The 12349-nt window shown below is 46.1% G+C and overlaps 1 protein-coding gene across 2 annotated transcripts in view; it reads left to right on the top strand.

The window, feature by feature from the left end:
* Positions 1-8190: 8190 nt before the first annotated feature.
* Positions 8191-12349, top strand: part of KANK4 (KN motif and ankyrin repeat domains 4) — a 46394-nt gene continuing 42235 nt past the window's right edge. For both annotated transcript variants that reach the window (XM_075003189.1, XM_075003190.1), the window contains exon 1: positions 8191-8409. The gene's annotated coding sequence lies outside the window, so the exon portion shown is untranslated. The remainder of the gene's footprint in view (positions 8410-12349) is intronic.

Here is a 12349-nt window from a genome sequence, read left to right as displayed (position 1 = left end):
GTTTCTCAACCAAGGGTATGTGTACCCTTGGGGATACACTGAGGTCTTCCAGGGGGTACAGCAACTCATCATTTGCCTAGTTTTACAACAGGCTACATAAAAACACTAGTAAAGTCATTACAATCTGAAAGTTCATTCAGGAATGACTCATTTCTATTGCTTGATATGCCTTACGTTGAAATGTAAGTACAATATTTCTATTCCAATTTATTCATTTGATAATAAGATGGTACAATGTCAGCAAGTTGTCAGTCGTTGTCTTCTGTGATATTTTTGCATGTTTCTCAACCAGTGGTACAAATGTGCATCCTTAGGGGTACATGAGAGAAGTCTGGGGTACTTAGACTTTTTTTTTTTTAAAGGGGTACTTTATTAAAAAAAGGTTGAGAAACACTGAGCTAGTCCAACATGGCAGTTGGCCAACATCAGGCCCACAGGGCAATGGCAGAACACATGCAACTTGGCAGGGGCTTGTGTTTAGTTACAACATGTTTTAAGCATGGAATTTCTCCATTTGACTGGACAAGGAATGTTAAAAGTCTTAGTATGATTGAACACTTCAGAGAACATCAAGAGGAAGAGAGAGAGGCCGACAGAGAGTCTGGGACAGAATATGGGACAGAGATCAGAGTCTAGCTGTACATGTGTCAAAATAAGAATACATTTCTGTGCCCAAAAGATGAAACTATTGTTGCATAAGGCCACTAAACACAAGTAATTTCTTTATGTCCTTGGAGACTTGAAAGATAATCTCATTATAGGAAATACATCAAGATCATGTCAGTCTCTCTACATAAGAGATGTGAGAGAGCTCAAAAATATGAACTACATTTTCATTGCATTGTCCACATTAAATATTAATTTAAGATCTGGAGGGTGGGAAGGTGGGACAGGGAGGGAAGGAAGTGTCAGAACAGATAGACTCATATAACTTAGATTGAAGAAGAGCCCATTGAGATCAAATACACTGAAATTCTTTGAGAAGTTATTCCCTGAAGATCGAACAGTCTTATGGTGCTGCCCCAAGTCTCCTGTAGCTCTAGCCATTTGGCATGGTGTGCAAACTAAAGCAACTGAGCACAGCTTGAATCATGCTTCTTTTTAAAAGCAATGTATGTCTGAATCTGACCCATCTAACTCTGTTGTTAAGGCAGTTTCGCTCTTTTAATGACACCTCTAGCCACTTTTGTGGAGACTTTTAACCCAGGTTCCTACATTGTACATTTGCTGAATATCATAATGGTCATCCAGATCCAAGGTGCTGAAGAATTCTATTTTCTCATCACCTAGAAAGGAGAGCTGCTTATTGCTGCTGAGAGGATTGGCTTTATGAAAACTTAACACCTTGACAACACACGTCTTGTTTTAAATGCTGACAGGTTTTAAGATATAGGACAGGTCACACTTTGTTTTTCTTTATTTCTTGATTTAGCTGCATTTCCAAACCATCCTTATTTTTCTATTTCCTTTCTATTTCTGTGGTAGTGGTTGGTGGCTCTGATCAGCATGGTTGTTCATCCCCAAGGCAGAAAAATTAACATTTTTGCGTAAGCAGGTATAACTGTGGATTTAGCAATCTGGTCTCACTGTTTCCAGAGACACTAGTCAAAAGGCCAAAGGTTGGCTGTATTACATTGCTATACTAGGCTCTAACATAGGAGGAGCATCCTGAAGAAATACAATGCTATTAACTAATGTTTCTTTACTTCTTTATGTTTCTGAATGAAAGTCTACTGAAGTAAGTAGAGAGACAAGATTCTCATTGATTTTAGTGGATCAAAGCCTGAATGGGTGTAATACACAAAGACGTGTGTCTAAATGCTGAGAATGTGGCTCATTTTGTATTTCAAGAGCTCAGCCTGCTCTCTTTTCCCATCTCTGAATGATGAGAGGGAAAAATCGTAACTGCCTGTTTCCAGCTTCTCTGTTTCCCAAATCTGTGGACAATGACAGAATATCAGTACAAAAGCTTCACTTTAAAAATACATCTATGTTCATAAGATGTTACATAAATGCTTGCTTCTGCGGTCAGTAAATGCAGCCCCTGTATCGCTGCAGTCATATTTTGTCTTCTGGATGCACAAAGGAACGTGAATCTTTACTAACAAATAAAGATGCCAGTAGCTCTCACCAAAATCTTAGTACAGGTTGAACCTCTGTAGTTCGGCACTCTCAGATCCAGCACTCCATGGTCCAGTAGACAACCACTCATAGTGGGTGTGACAAAGTTTCCCAGGGTCCCATAAAGTTTGTTTACAGCCACCAGTCCTGGCTCTCAGTGTTCTATGCCTTAATTTACCACAAAATGTCTTCTGCAAGACCAGTAAGCAGTAGAAGTATTTGGTAATGCTTCTAGACAATATTGACCTCCTGTGTTTGACTAATTCTCTCTTCCACCACTGGTCAGGTCCTCAGGGTGCCAGACTAGAGAGGTTCAACCTGTAACTTATTCAGAAATAATATATATTTATTTCCCCTTTAAAAATATCACTGTGCCATTGCTGGTTCCATCTGCCTTGATTAACTTAATCACAGTTTCTTATCAAATTTGTTCCCTGAGTTTGACCAAGTTTATTATTTTCCATAAAATTCAAAAGATCTCATTACTGTTTCTGTTTTACTCAAATAATGGAGATGAAACAGGAAGCCAATAGGTCTTGTCAATACCTTTCCCTTCTCTGAATAAGCTACTGAGATTTTGGTCTCACTCACACTGCTGCCTTGATAACAGAGCTCCGGGCATCCTTATTAGCTCCGAATTATTCACATTGCTTTGTGTTCTCAGAAGACAACTGTGATGGGGTTCAGGGGTCCCCCTGCACTACACCCCGTCTGCTGGCAGGATTGACTCTCACTCAGCAGGTACAACAGAAGGTTTATTAGGCAACAGATGCCCAGTTTCTCCCAGAAGCGACAGCACAGCAGCCAGAGACAATCCTTCCAACCCGTCCTGGGGAGAAGACCCCGAGGGGTGCCCCTCTGGGGTGTAGCTTTCCCCCTCCTCTCGCTGGCTGCCCCAGGGTCATCCTTAGCCACTGGGAGCTGCTGCTAGCCTCAGACATCCAGCCTGACTCACACATGCACTCCCCCCACTCCATCACAACAACATATGATTGCAGTGATACAGGGGCTGCAGTTACTGAGCACAGATGCAAAATTTGTTTAACATCTTATGAAAATAGCTAAGCTACCAGAAGCGGCTCCTTTGGGTTTTGCTTATTACATAAAAACAAACAAGGAGGGATCATTTTTCCTACTTAGGACATGAGCCTGCACAGTGCAGGACAGAATATTGCATGAATCAAGGCAAAGTAAGACTGATGAAGGACCTAGTATGCGGGGGAATGTAACCTTGCAGTAATGAGTCTGTGACTGTGCGGCCGCCAACTGCCTAGGAGCAGAAGAAACATCTCAGTGCCTTGTGGCGTGCTGAGAATGGCACTTAATAAGGTCATGTATTTTAAGACATTTCTATTCTGCACTCACAATCCTCCCCTTCTTTACCTTGTGCCTTTGGGAACACAAGAGTGGACACAAAAGGAGCACAAGGCTAACTTGCAACTATGTTAAGTGCTTGGCCTCTGTTCATATTTGTCCCGTAAGGCAACAACCTTGGTCACCCCACTGTGCAAGACAGAAAGACTTGAAGGATCACGACCCTAATGTGGCCTTTCAGTGTGGAATATAGTAGCCATAGTAATCTGATCTGATAATTTCCTCAAGCAATGAGGATGAAAATTCATGCTTTGCTTGTGTGATAAGTGCCCCCTTGTCATCTCCGCCTCCAGAGCAAGGGAGTTTTGCTTGTGGTAACCAAGTGTTAGCTCCCTACCACAATGAATCTTCTAGACATTCAAGCTTTCTCCTCTGGACTATACAAGAACTGTCTTTGCCTTGCAAGGGGTGCACCGCAGGCCGAGTCCCCTTGAAAGTTCCTTTATGATATGCAACCCCTCACCCTGACTACGCACAGAAATCCCAGGTCCTCAGTGTAGCCAGTTTTACCAGTTTTACTTTCACCCAATGCTCCTGTATAACACATGGTGCTTGTGAGCACTTACAATATACTAAAGGAGGTTTATTTAAGAAAAAACAGAGGTTCCACTGAAGCAAAAGAGAATAATGGAAGCAAATGGTTATAATATAAAACAAAATAATAAAATGCAAGATAGGGCCAACATTTACTGTTCCCTACGTGAATAAAGTATGTTTTCCATCCCAAAGTTCAGTCTTTTTGCAAAGCTGGCTGGCTTCACAGGAACCAGGATCCAAACTTTCATGAAACACCCTCACTCAGCAAGATGATGTCACAGTGAATGGATGCAGAGTGTCTTTCTCCACCCTGTCCTATGTCAAATCAACCTTTTGCCTTCTTTCAAAGCAGGGTGATCCCTGTTCTGTTAATAAGGTTCCTTTATATCTCCACGTCATCTCAATCATGTCCTTGATGGTTATCTCTGAGCGGTCAGATGTAGGGCATGGGTAAGCAACTGTGTCTCACATTATATCTAACCAGTCAGGGATGACAGCTCCTGCCTGCTCAAATAGGCTATGACTGAGACATATGATTCCCAGGTGACTAACTTATTTATTCCAAGACTATGAAACACAATTTTCAATATAATAACATTATTTGTTACTTATTACCCATGCATACATCTTGCAATGATTATGAGTACTGATAAGTTGTAAGCTTTCAATACATACCTCACATGTTATGCTTTATGGATAAATACCATAAAACAACACATTAGATGTAGTGAGTTTGTCAGATCTGAGGTGTAAGTTGCTTGTAAAGAACAACGAATCCTTTGCCAATCAGCACTAATACACCTCTGTATCACACCTTGGCATGACGGTATTTCAGAAAATCAGATGCATTTTCATGTGGGATTAAAAATGGCACTCTACTAGCAAGGTTATCTGAAGGATCATTTCAAAGCTGCAATGAAGTATCTGCATGCAATTTTAGATGTAACAAGAAGTCTGGTCTGCCCTAGCTGATCACTAAGCAACTGCCAATTTGTTACAGACTATCTCCTGTAAGCCCATGGCAAGGTTCACCACAGAAAAGATGATAAAATGGAGCTTTATCTGGTAACCTGGACACAAAACCAGCCTGCTTTGGCATCGCTAACATACTCCCTATGGTCTGCCAACAACTACAGCCAGTAAGTCCATATATGTAGCTAAGATCTGTTTTGCTGATGTGGGAGATGATGAATTCTATACAATATCAAAGGGTCACTCGGTCAGAACAGGAATGCTCCATCCTCTTACCTTTGTCAGTGGAGACTTACTTGAAGGGAGTCTCAGTTGCCACAACCTTCCAGCTGAACAACTATCTGGCCAATCCACCTTTTAAAATCTGCGCTGAGGATTGTCCATTCCCTCTACAGCCATTTCTCACTCACTTCAGAGTCCAACTGGGCTGAAATCTAGTGTACCGGCCCCAACTAGAACACAAAGAAAATGACCACCTCTTGCCCTGCCTTGATCCAGACACTCGCAGGGAATTCCTGAGGGAGCAGAGGCAAATGTTCTACAAAGCTGAGTCTTGAGACATCAGTGGAATACCACAGCAGTTAGGGGCAGAAATCAGCACACACATCCAATTGATTCAAAGCTGAACATACCTGCCCTTATCATTAGTAGTTGCCTTAGACTGTCATTGACATCCAATTTATAAGTGTTAGCTTATGTAATTCCCCCCAGTCTTCAATGAGATGCCATCACTCTTAAAACTGCACAGAAGGTTATGACAAATTAAAACAACTTGCTGCACCCCAGGCTGCCAATGGTTCCAACAGATGCAATCAAGCAGCAGACACATCCTGCAATAAGATCTGCTCGCCTCCAGAAGAAAAGACCTATATCTGCAGTTTCTCCTTCCTTGCTGTGACTGATTTTGTGTCATCCTATCAAGACAGCCATTCACGTCCAGGACTGCTGGCCCTGTAACAATCTCAGATGAATAACGGCATAGCAAGGCCAACAGGTATGTCCTTGCAGCAATTCTGGGACAGAGAGACAGGCAAGCTAATGAATTTCAGAAGCTCGAACTTACATCAACCTGTCTGCAACCTGGGATGCAGACCCTGGCCTTGGCTTAGTAGGCTGCTAATTGGAACTGCCCTAGAGGCTGCCAGAACAAAAGAAATTTTGCTAAATTCAGTCTTTACAGTGTGACTGCAAGAAATGATGCAAATGGTCAAAGGTGGAGGAGGATTGCTCAGTCAGGTGCTTAGAGGGTTAATCAGATGCTCAAGGATGCGGCAGTTAGATAGTTGAACAATCTAGATATTGTGACGTGTACAAAAAAAAAAGCAGCAGCTTAAGGATACCAAACAGCAATTAACAAGCCAGTTTGGACATGGCTTTCATTCCCAGTGGCTCCTTGCTTTCACATGTCCAGACAGCACTAGATGTGTTTCCAGAGGACTGTTACAAAACTATGGTGTAACTCTTCATTTCTAGTATTCCCTCTGTGACACATTAGCTATGAGATTATATTTATTATCTAAATACCCATGGCATACCCACATCTGCTGATTCAGGTTTCTGGGCCCAGGCTAAGAGGGCTATACAACTGCAGTGTAGACATGCAGGCTTGGGCAGGGATCTCAGGCTCTGAAAGCCTCTCCCCACATTTTGGGGGGCCCAGATCCCAGACTCCAGCATGGGCCCTAACATCTAAACTGCAATTTTATATCCTGCAGGCCCCACTCTGTGAGCTCTAGTCATATGACAGAGGCCACTTGCTCATGTTTTATTTCAGTGTAGATGTACCCTTGGAAGCGCGACTCGATATCCCTCATTTCAAGGGTCTACTGTACGAAAACTTGCTGACTTTCTACCATCTTATTATCAAATAAATGAATTGGAATGGAAATATTGTACTTATATTTCACTGTAAGGCATATGAAGCAGTAGAAACAAGTCATTGTCTGAATGAACTTGTAGATTGTAGTGACTTTACTAGTGTTTTATATGTAGCCTGTTGTAAAACTATGCAAATAGCTAGATGAGTTGATGTACCCCCTGGACGACTTCAGCATACCCCTAAGGGTGTACGTAGTCCTGGTTGAGAAACACTGACCTATTACACATCCCAACCCTATTACTTGATTTTCCGGCTACACTCCTTTTCCACCCCCCTAGTACGTAAGATACATTATTTTTTGCACACTCAGTGAAAGGTATAATGGTGCAAATGGCAGTGTGCACTCATGGCTATGGCACTGGATTAGGAGATTTTGGGTCTCTTCTTGCCTCTACTACTGACCTCTTGTGCGAATTTAAGGCCTCAGTTTCCCTGTCTGAAAATATGAGTAACAAATGCTGCTCACATTTTTTTTCCTAACCCACTTTGAGAAGAACAGATGAAGACAGTAAGGCTGCATCTACAGTAGCAAGCTCTTTAGAAAGATTTTTCAAAAGAAGTGGGCTCTTTCAAAAGATCCCACAGAGCATCTACACAGAAGAAGCATTCTTTCAAAAGTAAATCGAAAGAATGTGGCTCGCCTTTCAGTATCACTCTTCCTTTTTCCTTTCAGGAAGAGCGCCCCCTTTCAAAAGCTTCTTTCAAAGGAAAACGTGCGTAGATGCTCCGCAGGGCCCTTCTTTAAAACGAACAGTCTTTATTTGCGGACCCCGGGCCCATTCTTTCAAAAGAGCCGGGGCTGCGTGGACACTCCCCTTCGAAAGAGCAGATTGCTTTTTTTGTGCGTGGATGCACTCATTTGAAAACAGTTCTTTCGGAAGAGATCTTCCGGAAGGTCTTCTTTCAAAAGAGCTCTGTAGGGTGGACCTAGCCCAACTCTACTGGACAAGCCGGGGTATTACTACGTTAACCCTCCTGTGGACGGGACTCCCTTGCTCCTGTCAGTGTTGAATTCAGCGCCGTAGCTCCATGCTCTACTGCACCATTACACACATCCAAACCCCCCCGCCACGCCGCTGACCTCACCGCAGTTACTTTAAACCAGGCGGAAAGCAGAATTGGTCTCCTGGGGTCCTGAGCCCCACCAGAGAGCCGGGCGGCCCGCAGAGTGGGCTGGGCTGTCCCTCTCCCCGCAGCATTTGGTGCCAACCCCCCCCGCGCCGGAGCTCCGCTTTCTCCTGACTGAGGGGCGGGGGCTGGGCCCGACCGCCGGCCGAGCAGTCAGAGGGCCGGGCGGCCGCACAGCACGTGGTAACCGCTCGGGCGCTCCTGGCGGGACCGGGAAGCCGAGATCTCACGCCCCTTCCTCGCTGGTTCCCTGCCCTGGCCTGGCGGCGGAGAGCGCGGTGTGCCCCGGCCGGCGTCGCCTCCAAGGAGGGCGCCCGAAGGCGGGGAGGTCGGCGAGGCTCGCAGGCGGGGCCGGGCCGGGCCGGGCGGATGAATCGGACGCGCGGGCAGCTCCCACGGTAAGTAACTTCGCTCCTCCGTCCGCGCGGCGCCGCCTTTGTCTGCGCGGTCGGCCGGGTTGGGGCAGCCGGCGGCCCTTCCCGGGACCCGGCCGCCTCTTGGCACAGGCGCGCAGCCCGGGCAGGGCACGGGCCGGGGCCGGGGCCGGGCGGGACCCGGGTGCTCCCTTTCCCGCTGCACGCCGCGCTCTAGCGCCCGCCTGGTGACATTGGGGCGCCCCCCAGCCCTCGGCGAGGCGAGCTGTCATCCGCTGGGAGCCGCCGGGAGGGCGCTGGCGCCGCCGCCTGGCTTGTCCCGGTCCCGCTAGGACCCGGGCGAGGAGCCACAGAAGCGAAGCTCTGGGGGGAGGACGGGGGGGGGATTGAAGGCAAACCCGGTGGGAGGCTCCCGGCGCCCCCCGCTCCATTGTCAGGGCCCCGTGGCTGCAGGGCGCCCCCTGTAGTACCAGGAGGCCCGAGCCCAGCGCCCGGGGCGGAAGTCCTGACCCCGTGGCTCCAAGAGCAAAAGCCGGGCGCTCCCCTGGCGCTACAGCTGAGAGCCCTGAGGTCTCCTGGGCACAAGCCCCAAATGCTGGCACCTGGTGAGCAGAAGTGCGGAGCTCCCCCAGCCTCATGGGGCTAAGGAGGCCCTGACCCCCCAGTCCCTTGGGGAGAAGCCCTCAAGTCCTTCAGGGCAGAAACCCTGAGTCTCTCCCCCCATCAGCTGAAGCCTAGGACCCCCCCCCACCCCTCTCTCTTGGAATGTGTATAGTTGGCGTCGGCATCCCCCAGCATGGGTGCCAAGAGCGGCACATGAGCCGATTTCCGTCAGCACTCAAGTCTAATGCCAGTATGTGCCTTGGAGGACAGAAATCTACTATATATTTGAGAGAGTTTGTCTGTGAATCTGTCTGGTTGTTCAAGAACTCCTCCTAAAGGATAAGAACTAGGACCACCAGATTCAATACACAGCTTCCTCTTATCACAGCTTAAAGCAAGGTGAGATTTCAGTTGTGCCAGGGAAAGAGGGGTGTGCCTGGAATGGGAGTGCTTCTCATAAAACCATGCAGAAAATAGACAGAATCACAAGGCTGGTGAAAGGGGCTGGTGGGCAGCATGCCCCACAACTCTGGGGATGACCCAGCCCCAAACCTCCCACCTCCCAGGAGCCCTTTAGGTAAGGCGGGGGGCTTCAGCTGCTGGCTGCTCCTCTTCATCAGGAAGTGAGCACAGTTTGCTGCATTTTTCATTCTGGCTGGGGAGCGCATGGGGCAGGTGAACCAGGACCCGCCCCAGCTGGGGGACATGCACTCCTTCCCCATCTATGCCCACAGGAGCTTCAGCAGCCATGGAGAGGTGCTTCTGACTTGGCCCTCAAGGTCCTCTCTCCTCAGGGCAGCCTGCAAAAAACCCCTCATCCCAAGCAACGATTTAAATGAAGCATGTACATTTTTGTTTTATTTTCCAAATAAACCTTCAGAAATTAGTTGAGTTAAGGACTCAAACAATGCTTGGTAAATCTTCTAGTCCAGAGGTTCCCAGCCTTTTCACTAGTGTTGAGCCCCAGTCACTGTGATACAAACCATTCGCGGACCCCCATCAGTGCTGATTCTAGCTGCATTGTACGCTTCATTCAATGAAAAAGAAAATCACAGCATAGATCTTCGGCCAGCAAGTAATAACACTATTGGAAGATCTATAATTTTCAAATAATTGATTGTAACTTCTTTTATAGGATCATTTTTATTTATTCCCCCCCCAACACACCCCCCCCTGCAGTACTCTGGCAGACCCCCAGGAGTCCACAGACCCCAGCTTGTGAACCACTGCTTTAGTCTAGTAACAGACTGCTTTTCCCAGACATTGTTACATCTGACTGATAGATAGCTTGTGCAAAGTACACTGGAATCCTTCAAGATGAATGCTTTTCTATTAAAATAAACTCAGTCACTCAGTCTTTACCACTACACTGTTACTTCTGGTCATGCCCATCACTGTATTTCAAATGACATTTTATTTCAAAGCTTTAGGGCCAAATCCATGCTTGCTATATCTGCAGAGGAGCCTTTGAAATTTCACCAGTGATGGGTTTGGCCCAAGTTCCAAGTGAACATTTTGTGTTAAAGCTTTTTCCCCCACCCCCCACACCATTTGACACCACTGTTGTTACGACACTTTATTGGTCTTGAACAACAAGATACAGACTTCAGAAGTACTGTGTGTCTTTTCAACTATGCATTAAGCAGGGTATCTGATCTCTTTAACCTAGACTGCTACTGGGTATGTTTTGGGGTTGTTTAATGGGCTGAACATGACGACATTTTGGGTATGTTATGGAGAAGAGCAATCAGTTCTGCATTGGACTGAATGCAGTTGATGAATCAGAAAAGTACGCACCTCTTCAGAAAAAGCAATCTGTGGACTACAATGCAAAGGGAGCATTGTACATGTTTTAAAATGAATTAGGCAATTAATCAGTCTGTGCAAAACCAACTAGAGTCATGAGCCTCATGATTTTAGAATGAATTAGGCAATTATTGAGTATAATAATGTGCAAAACCAACTAGAGTCGTGAGCCTCATTCTGACCTGACACGAGTTTTAAACCACAGTAATTGCCTTGGTGTCTAAGGAGGTTCTTCTGATTTACACTACTGAGAGCAAAGTCATGTTCAAAAACACCCATTGATGAAAGACAAGGTGCACACCCATCTCTCTATCTATATAAAAATAAATTTTCTTCCCAAGTGACAGACTGATGTCATTACACAAATGCATCTGTCTGCCACCTTTGGGGTGGAGGTGGGGAGAAGGGGAGAAACACCTCCCAAACACCCTGGGAAGAAAGGGGGATGGGCTGGTGAACGTAGCAAGCCGGGGGAGCAGCTTCCTAGTTGTCGTATAAAAAAGGGACATCTACATTCCATTCAAGTCGTTGTCTCCTTTAGTAAGTCCCTGTGTATATTGTAGACACCCTTTCCATTGCCAGTGGAATGCCAGGCAACACCTGACTGAGATGTCCTTTGATATATGCTACAAGTCCAACTGTGCAAAAATAAAAAAATACTAGCAGTAGAAGGAGAAACACTAAACTTTTCCCAGTGTTAAATAAAAGCAATGGATTTAGTGGCTCAGCCTTAAATCTACGACTGCAAGGTAGCATAAGGAAGTGAGTGGGGCGGTGGGGAGTCCCTTTGGTATCAATGAAAGCTGTGCCATCAACTAAGCAGGTTCAGGACTTGTCATGTAATCAGCACTCTAATTCTCATGTGCAGACCAGCCCACAGGAAGAATAAAGGAGCTATTCCCCGGGGTCTCTTCTTCACTACCAACTGCTGAGAACACTCATGGGCTGCAATCTTACCGCAAAAAATGATGTTGGCATAGAAACACTGCTCAGAGGTAGCTACACCTATTGATCCACAGCATAGGTGCATCTATGGCAATAGAAGAGTGCTTTTATTGACGCAGCTAACTTTGTTCTGGGATGAAATGCCAATAGAAAATCCATTCTGTCTATACAGGCTTCATTTGCACTCTGTGGAAATGCCAGCCTCACTGTGCCAACTTAGCTATGCCAGTAGAGTTTCCATAGGGTAGACAGACACCCCCCTTCCCAAGCTATCAAAGGCCAGAGACCTAGAGGGAACTGAAATGGGCATTAACTCCTGCAGCAGAAGGGGAAAAAAACAGGGTTGTTTAAAAAAAAAAAAGTAAAAGCAGTAGAAGCCCAGGGGATCACCAAAGGAGCTTCATGCAGCTTAGCCAAGAGTGTACATCTTCCTAGGTCCTACCCTCCATTTTTTTTACCTGCAATCCGTCTTCGGGCTTCTTTTGCAAGGGGATGGAATAAGTATCTCTTGGTGTCCCAAGTGCCTCACCCAGCACTCTCTGGGGAGAATCATTGCATGAGCCCCCATTCCCCAAATTCTCTCTGCAGCAAGCCTGCCTCCAAAGCAGAG

Source organism: Carettochelys insculpta, chromosome 9, assembly GCF_033958435.1.
Source record: "Carettochelys insculpta isolate YL-2023 chromosome 9, ASM3395843v1, whole genome shotgun sequence".
In the NCBI taxonomy this organism is placed as follows: Eukaryota; Metazoa; Chordata; order Testudines; family Carettochelyidae; genus Carettochelys; species Carettochelys insculpta.
This window is presented reverse-complemented; position numbering and strand designations above follow the sequence as displayed.